A 9,641-nucleotide genomic window follows, 5' to 3' on the forward strand; every position below is an offset into this window, starting at 1 on the left:
GCAAACCCTTAGGCCCATTACGTAAATCCATACAGGACTTCCAAATTTATTCTCTAAACTCCTTCTCACCCAACCAAACTTGGCTAATTTAGCTAAAGCAACTCTCTCACTCAGCGAGTTTGCTCGCTAAGCCAAAATAGTTCTTTGGAGGTGCTCTCAGTAAGCCAAAGTGGCTCGCTCAACCAAAGTGTGATTGTGCAACCTCATTAGTTCTTTGTAAAATCACACTTCCTATGTCTTAAATGACTACTCACTACAAAAAAATGACTTTAATTTAACAAGGTTAAATTTGGTTTTATTGACGATTAAACCCCCCGTTAAATGTGTTTCTCGCAATTATTCTTTTTCATTGGCAAAGTGTCCATGGCCAGTGGCTTACCAACGATTTTCATCAACCCTCGAAAGCACAGAAATTACCTACAATTTCATAACCCTTGGTAAGTACCTATAGTTTAAAACCCCAACTACGCACAATATCAAAATCCTTTATAATTACCAGGGGTTGTAACCCCTGCTATTTCCATTTCTTTAAAAAAAATTATATGACCAACCACGTGTTAAATAATCAACCTTGAGTGATCTAATATTTTTATTTAAATATAAACAAAAGACAAAAGTAAATAAATAAAAACTCATTTTATAAAAAGTAATTCATATCATCCAACACAATTCATAAATGTGATATACAAATAAAGCATATTATTTCTTTAGTACATATTTCCCTCCCCCCATAGAGCCTTGGCTGCATTAAACTTTGCTAATGTCGCAGCCCATGTTGTGGCTGTTAGAAAAATAAAATAAAAATGAAATAAATAAATACGAAAAAGATGCACAGTCTTGAATTAAATAACAAAATAACAGTAGTAAAATAAATTTAATTGACAGCACATGAATAATGCATTATAACATACAATAAGCACAAGGAAAAAATAAATTAGGGGAAGAAAGATATAGCCTGGGTTGAAGCGCGTAAACACTATCCTTAGAGAGAAAACGCCCCACTGCACTAGTAGGAAAATTTGATTGCGCTCCTCTCCCAAGTTACGACAACCCGTTGGTCCCGATCGTGTGCAGCGAAAGGATCCCCAGAGACAATGTTTGGGAGAAAGAAACCAAACGTTGCTCTGACGTCTTTTTAGAAAAGAGGAGATATATATATATATATATATATATATATATATATATATATGCATTTTTGCAACAACACAATATGACCGTTGGAAATATGACCGTCAGAAACCAACCTACAGTTGTCACAACAAACGTAACAAACTAGTTGACTCATTAAAACAAAATCTTAAGAAAATATAAAATAAATATTTTATTTTATAAAATAGAATTAATATAAGTAATATATATTTATAAATTTTAAATTAAAACACAAATATTTGCCAACATTCCCCCACATAATTTAAAATTTTAAGATATATTTTCTAAAAGATAATTTGTATAGAAACATGAGAGAAAGAGCATGTGATATTGTATTTCGGTATAAGGAACCTTTCGGGTTTGAGCCTTATACCTAGTGTTTATGAACTTCCACCCGAGAAAAATGTAGTGACTTGATTGTCTTGAACTACATATTCTTTAACCGGACTTTAGTACACAACCCCTACAATATTGGCATTCAATTAGGTTCTAATCAGTGGTAGCGCATTACACGACCTTGCGCTTGTATCTTGTTTTGCGAGTGTCACTTAGAGATTAACCCATATCTCACAGTGGCGGCCCCACCACCACACTCACTAGGTGAATCGTCAAAGATTGGGTTGTGACCCCCACCCCTACAATAAGTGTCATCGGATTCATTAAGAGGTATTTTTTTCACCAAAAATACACATATATAAATACCTCAACCTTAATATCGCCACAATTTATAATACACTTCGTCATAGGAATGAGAAACGGAGCAGCTCTGCCAAATTTCATTTTGGTGTACTTTAGTCAACAAACAATTTCGTTGTTACCCGTTGAACTCCATTCATGGGATCACCAATCACACGGAGACGGGTGTCCATTATTGTAACTAAATAATGGGCTTTAGTCTCATTCTCCTCGACGAATCAAGTACTTGTTGACGCATCAACCCTTTTGTAAGGGGATCCGCAATATTATTTTCTAACCTGACAAAGTCAAGAGAAATGACACCATGAGAAATCAAATTTCTAATAGACTTATGTCTCACTCTTAAGTGTCTTCTTTTTTCATTAAAATTTTGCTAGTCACTTTAGATATAGCAATTTGACTATCACAATGCATTGGAATTGGAGGTATATGCTTATTCAACAATGACAAATCGCATAATACATTTTTAAGAAATTCAGCCTCACTAGTAGCAGTATTTAAAGCAATAATTTTTTCTTTCATGTGAAATAATAATTTTTCTAGTAGATTTTCATGATACTGCATAACCACTTGTCAATTTTATTTCATCAAAATCAGAACTTCAATTTTGTATCACTAAATTCCTCAATTACTTTCCAATCTACCAACTGCATGTGCAATATCAGACAGGCCTAGAGAAGTTTGTCAAATGCAACAAAGAACCGATACTTTGAGAATATTTATGTGAAGAAATTCCTTTACTCAAATTTTTCTTTAACTTGATGGATGAGTCATAAGGAGTAAAACATGTTTCGCATCAAAATAGTTAAACTTCTTCAATAACTTTTCAACATAATAAGATTGGGTAAAAGTCATACCATCATTTTTCTTTATAAGCTTAATTCCCAAAATCACATCTACTTGACCAAGGTCTTTTATGTCAAAGTTTCTAAACAATAAGGACTTCACATCATTTATGAAATGCATATTACTACCAAATATCGATATGTCATCCAGATATAAACATAAAATGACACATCCATTATCATAAAAAAATTTCACATACACACATTTATCACTATCATTAATTTGAGAACCATACGAAAGAATAACTTGATCAAACTTGTGTATCATTGCTTTGGGGCTTGTTTCAAACCATATAAAGATTTAACAATTTATTTTTCAAGGAAAAACATTTTCAAAGAAAGTAACATCTCTAGATTCCATAATAGTACCATTAAAAATTTCAGACATTTCTGAATTAACAACTAAGAATCTATAAGTAATATTATGTAAAGAATATCCAACACAAATACAATTAACATTTTTTTTGTCAATTTTCATTTTCTTATTAATAGGGATGTTAACCTTTACTAGACACCCCCACACTTTAAGATATTTTAGATTTGGTTCTCTTTTTCTCCATAGCTCATAAAGATTTTTTTTTAATTTTTTTAAAAATATATATACAAGATACCATATCAAGAAAATGACATACAAAATATAAAGCTTCACTAAGTATTCATTTTATTGCTTTGTGTGTTGTATTCTCTCATGTTTATTATTATTCCAAGAAGAAGCTACATATATAGAGGTAACCAGTCACTAACATGTAACAACAAAATACTTGTAGCAATAATAATAACATTAAAAAAAAAATCAAACAACAAACATCCTAATTTTAAAGACCTGTAGCGTTCAAAGGAGAATTTGACCAAGTAAAAGATAGTTTTCTAACATATAGGAATGAAATTAGAAGTATGCTTTCAGTTTTTCACATAAACTAATTCTAAAAACATTTTCTCTTCAAAACCATCATTAATAAAGAAAATATATTTTAATTTTAAATTTCAAATTATAAGAAAATATTTTTCAACAATCTCTCACTAATTTAATATTTAAGGAAATGAAATAATATAATGAAACATTTTTAATAAATTATAATACATTGTGTCTTCATCCATTAATTTTTCAGACATACTAAAAAGGGAGTCAATCATATTCATGACAGATATTTTGGTAAAACAAAATGATACTGCAGAAAAGATTATGCCAGAAAAAAGTAGATAAATTTTTCTCTCTAAGACTGTTAGAAAAATAAAATAAAAATGAAAGAAATAAATACGAAGAAGATGCACAGTCTTGAATTAAATAACAAAATAACAGTAGCAAAATAAATTTAATTGACAACACATGAATAATGTATTATAACATACAATAAGCACAAGGAAAAAATAAAGTAGGGAAAGAAAGATATAGCCTGGGTTGAAACGCGTAAATGTTATCCTTAGAGAGTAAACGCCCTATTGCACTGGTAGGAAAATTTGATTGTGCTCCTCTCCTAAGATACGTCAACCTGTTGGTCCCGATCGTGTGCACGAAAGGATCCCCGAACCTTCTGAACACCAATGCTCTTGCTTTCACAAAAATAAGTTTTTTATAGGAAAAGAAAGAGACAATTTTTTGGGAGAAAGAAACCAAATGTTGCTCTGACGTCTTTTTAGAAAAGAGGAAAGAGATATATATATATATATATATGCATTTTTGCAACAACAAAATATGACCATTAGAAACCAACCTACAGTTGTCACAACAAACGTAACAAACTAGTTGACTCATTAAAACAAAATCTTAATAAAATCTAAATAATTATTTTATTTTATAAAATAGAATTAATATATATTTATAAATTTTAAATTAAAACACAAATATTTACCAACAGTGGCTTCACCTAGTCCCCTTGGAATTGCCTTAACTACTCATTGCACCTTGTTTTTAGCATGTTGCTTCACCTAGCCCCCATGGGATTGCCTTAACTACTCTTCACTACACGTCTTCAAACATCCTAACTTTGTGCGAGCCAAAGTTCCTCATATGCAACTCCTAATCTTGACCATTAGTGTGTTGCATATAACATTCAATTTCTCAAAAAAAGTGTTATTTTTAAAGTTGTAGAAACATAAGTTGGTTAAGAAGGCCTAAAAAATAGAAATTGAGAGGGAAATAAATCCTGACAATAACTAAAGGATATAATGTTCATTCAAACACTTAAAGATTAAAGTAGTATGAAATTTCCATAGTTGCAATCATTAAAGATCTAGCAATATTGACAAATATTTACGATACAATAAAGAACTTTAATTTTCTTAATATTTTAACTTAACTTTCTTTTGTCCTCATCACTTATATTCTCACTTTCCAAAGTTTAACAATTAAAAATTGTATGTTCACTTATACATTGTTGAATCTAGTATTCATTAGAATTCAATTCATTGTAGTATTACATACAATGTTTTTGTCCACTTTCTTTTATTTCACTAAGCTTGCACCTTTTTCTCCCCGACCAAAAATTTAAACAACAACAATTATGTTAGAAAATTTCAAAGCAAGACAATTCTTTTCATTGTTGAAGAAAAATAAAACATACCTTTTTGGAAGGTGTCACACCCAAGGATTGTTAGGATGCCCAGGCTCCCCACTTATGACTAGGCATCCTGCGGGGTCTAATTGTACATGCACTGCTGGTTTTAGAAAAGCATACATATTATACATGATCATTTGACAATTCCATTTCAAACATTCAAATTCAAATAAGTATGCTAGGGAATTCAAATTGCATATATGAATTCAAATTGTCACTAATTTTTTTAGTTTTCTAGGGAAGACTTTTGGGGAAAAAGAAGTCAAATTCATCTTATCAATTCAATGATGATGATGAATTCATAAAATAAATAAAACTAACCTAAATCCTTGAGACTAAATCATACCATTCCTGTTTGTTGTTAATTCAAAATCAGCAAGGAGAGCATTAACCAAGAGATACAAAAATTGAAACTTAGATTTGAAACCCAAAACTTTTATTTGATTTTGGACCTCAAAACCCAAACCTATTATTAGATGAGCCATCGTAGATGAGACTAGGAAGCTTTCACCTCTGCATCCTCCACCTCCGACATTCACCACTTTGCAAACTTGCCCTTCCCCTCCATCAAACAAAGTCGGAGATGATGGCGTTTTAGAAGATGATTTTTCACTGTGAGGAAGGAATTTGGACCTCGAAACCCAAACCCAATATCAGATTTGTTATGATGCCATAGTGACGTTCGCGTCTCCTTCTCGTTGGGAGACACATTGACCTTGAAGTCGTCTTCCCTAAACTCAGAGGAGTGGTGAGGCAATGGAGGCGACGGACAAGGTTTTAGAGGTGCCAATTTTAGAGAGGAAGAAGGAAGGAGTGTCTACTATGACAACAAAGAAGAGAGTGAGAACAAAGGATTTGGAGACAATAGAAATCCTAAAACAAACACTAGGTTTTGAAGATGCAAAATATGATAAGCTAAAAGAAATAAACTAAAATTTTCAAATAAAAAAATAAAAACAAATAAAACTAACCAAGGTTTTTCCTTAACCGTCGAAAATTACTTGTAGTTCGCTAATAAGCGTAGGTAGATAACGACAACTTTATAAACCTTTGTTAGCTTCATTTGTTTCTGACGATTAAAGTAACCCCCGCTAAAAATCCTCGTCTAAAACCGTATTTTCTTGTAGTGATCCAACCATCTAACGTCACCCTAAAAGATCCACAAATGAGTTTTTAAGCTTCTAAACATCAAACTAACACGATATGCCCTATTAATCATGCAATCTACCAAATCCCCAATCTTTGAGTTAGGTTCATAAGCTTATTTCTTTTTCAAAATAAGCTTCTAGACAATCCAATCCCCCTCCAATCATTCACAATATCTCCAAATCCCTTCAAATCTCTAACTTAAGACACACAAAAAAAAGGGAAAAAACAATAGTCAAAGAGACATGGAAGGATAAAGGAAGCACTCACTTGGAAAAAAACATGAAGATGGGCTTCCACTAGGAACAAACAACAACAATGATATAATATAATACAACATAATATAATATAATATATCTATAGTTAAGTATAAACAAATCTTCAAGATAAACCTAATATTTATGATAATGTCTAAAGTATTCTTTAATCAAATAATATAGGTTAAATGTCACTTTTGGTCTATTATGTATTAATATTTTTTTCACTTTGGTACATTAAGTTTTAAAAGTTTCATTTTGGTCCTTTATTTTTTTTAAAGTTTCATTTTAGTATATTAAGATTCGAAAGTTTCACTTTAGTCCTTTATGTTTTCGAAAGTTTTATTTTGTCTCTTTCTTTCTTTTTCATTAAAAATGTTAGTGCTTCGTCAATGTTTTAAGTTTTGAAATAATCAATTATTTTAGCCGCCACTACTTTAAATTAATTATTTTACTTATATTTAGTGCTCTGTCAAAATTTTAAACATTGATAGAACACTAACATTTTTAACGGAAAAAAAAAAGATGAAAAAAAAAATAAACTTTCAAAAACATAAAGGACCAAAATAAAACTTTTAAAACTCAATGTACTGAAATGAAACATTTGAAGACATAAAAGATTAAAATAAAACTTTTAAAACATAATGCACCAAAATAAAAAAATAAAAATATAATGGACCAAAAGTAACATTAAGTCAATAATATAATTATAATAATAAGAGTCTCCTATCTCATGATTTATTTCTAATATTTAAAATTTAAGGTGTTACAACTTTACCCTTTTAAAAATATTTTCATCCTAAAAAATTAAAGTCTAAGAGTATATCCATAATTGCACTCCTGATCATCTTTCTCAATATACTAAGATTCATCCCATTAATGGTCTCCTAAACAAGTTTTAACTTTAAAGGTTTTATGATCCTTCCTCAACCTTTCTTAGGAAAATTCCCACTCTCTAGGTCAAAAGGTTTTCTAAAAAATTCCTTTTGTACTTAAACCAATTTTGGCAATCATTATACTAAACAAGCTTTATCTAGGTAGAAACCTATTGTCATCTAATCCTCCTTGTCTAGGCCTAATTCCAAAACATAACTATAAGATCAGGTAGTTTTGATTCTAGGCATTTGTCTAAGGAAGTATTCAGGCTTGGGAATTCTTTCTTGATTGTCTCTTCTAAAGCTAACTCTCTCAAGGTTTCTTCCGAGTAGATATGTGGTACTTGGAAATCCATTCTTATAGGCCTCACTAGGTGTAACTCACTTACTTTCTCTTACATGAGATCACTCAAGTTACTTCTAGGTTGAAATTTGAAAATGTCTTTATCGATCTTATTTTAGACACACCAAAGGGGTTACATGATTTGTTGTTACACTAGTTTATGTAGGACAACACTCTTCTAATAGGATTTAGGCTACCTATAATCTAGGTCACTATTCCTTCATCCTATGACAAATACAATCTAACTCGTGTTCCCAAGGCACACAAACAAACACTCAATTATATCTCTTAGTAACTCACCTACAACACATGAAACATATTAAAAAGGTAGAAGCAACTCAAAATACATAGCAACATCAACCAAATCACATATGTCAAGCATACACAACATTAGCACTTATCCTTATAAGTTAAGGAAAAACAAACATAAACATTTGTATCCTACTTTACTCCCTATTCATATTCTCATTCAGCTATGAGGCATTGCTTAATGAATTTCTTTCTTCGTTCTCTCTCAGGAATCGTCTTGCTAATTGAGAGGTGACAAACAAAATGTCATGATTTAAGTTATGCAAATCCAAAAGTCTCCCCAAACATTCTAAACACTACAAGAATGAACCAAAGGCAAAATTTTAATGCAATTCCACTCATCATGGCAAAACATAGGGATTCATAAGGCATTGAGGATGATGAAGATGAAAGAGGTAGTAGAAGTGAAGCCATCATGATGGAAGATGCCACGGTAATAGTTGTCGACGACAAGGTCACAATGGGAAATATGTTTAGGTCTTTGACTATTGCTTACCTAAAAGAGGTCATCATTTAAATTACAAAAGACTTTTGTGTAAACTACATTTAAACTTAAAAAAATTAACAAATAAAAACCATCTCAAAAGGTAGTAGGTGAGAGATCACAACCTTTGAATATAGAGTAACTTACTTTCAAAGGGTAACAATCATCACATAATGGACCATCCTAAACCACTTTCTTTTGTGTTAGCATAAGTCTAAATGAGATTTATTAAATATAGAGTAGTATCCATACATTTTTATGATTTTTAATAAATTTTAATCATCAATAGGAAAGTGTGTGATAAAAAAAAAGAATATGTTGCTGGTATGATTCTTATTTATATATTTGATTTCCTTCATTGTCTATCTCCATTAATATATTTTCTTAGAAAACATTCAGTTGTGCCAAAAGAAAGATATAAATAAGAGAAAAATTTTAAAATTTAATAAGAATTACATACTTTTACACTCTATTTTAATTTACCTTATGTTTCAATAATTTTATAAGTATAATCTTATATCAAAATTTAAATTAGTTATAAAAAATATAAACATATATATACACACATACATGTTTAAATGAATATATTTATTATAAATTTTAATTATATAAAATTAAATATTTATCTTTATTTTATACAAAATAATTTTTGTAAATTTTCTAGTAAGAGTAAGAGAGGAGAAAGCAGTCAAGCATCATGCGGGTTAACAAAAATAAAAAAAGATTTGGCACATGTCATGTAGACGTGGCTGTTTCCTGTCCGTGCGTTAGATCCAACCAAAACCACAAGGGATGCCCACACTCGCAGCTTTTTTTTAAAAAAAAATCTTTTTTCAAAATTCAAATATAACTTCCGGAACATTCCTAAATGTGAATTAATCGTATTTCATTAATTAAATCATATTCTTACACGCTAATCATGTCACAAAATATCATTATTTTAATCGCTAAAATACATAACTCTTAAGCACAACCAGACACG

The sequence above is a fragment of the Glycine soja genome, chromosome 18 (genome assembly GCF_004193775.1).
Source record: "Glycine soja cultivar W05 chromosome 18, ASM419377v2, whole genome shotgun sequence".
Taxonomy (NCBI): domain Eukaryota; kingdom Viridiplantae; phylum Streptophyta; class Magnoliopsida; order Fabales; family Fabaceae; genus Glycine; species Glycine soja.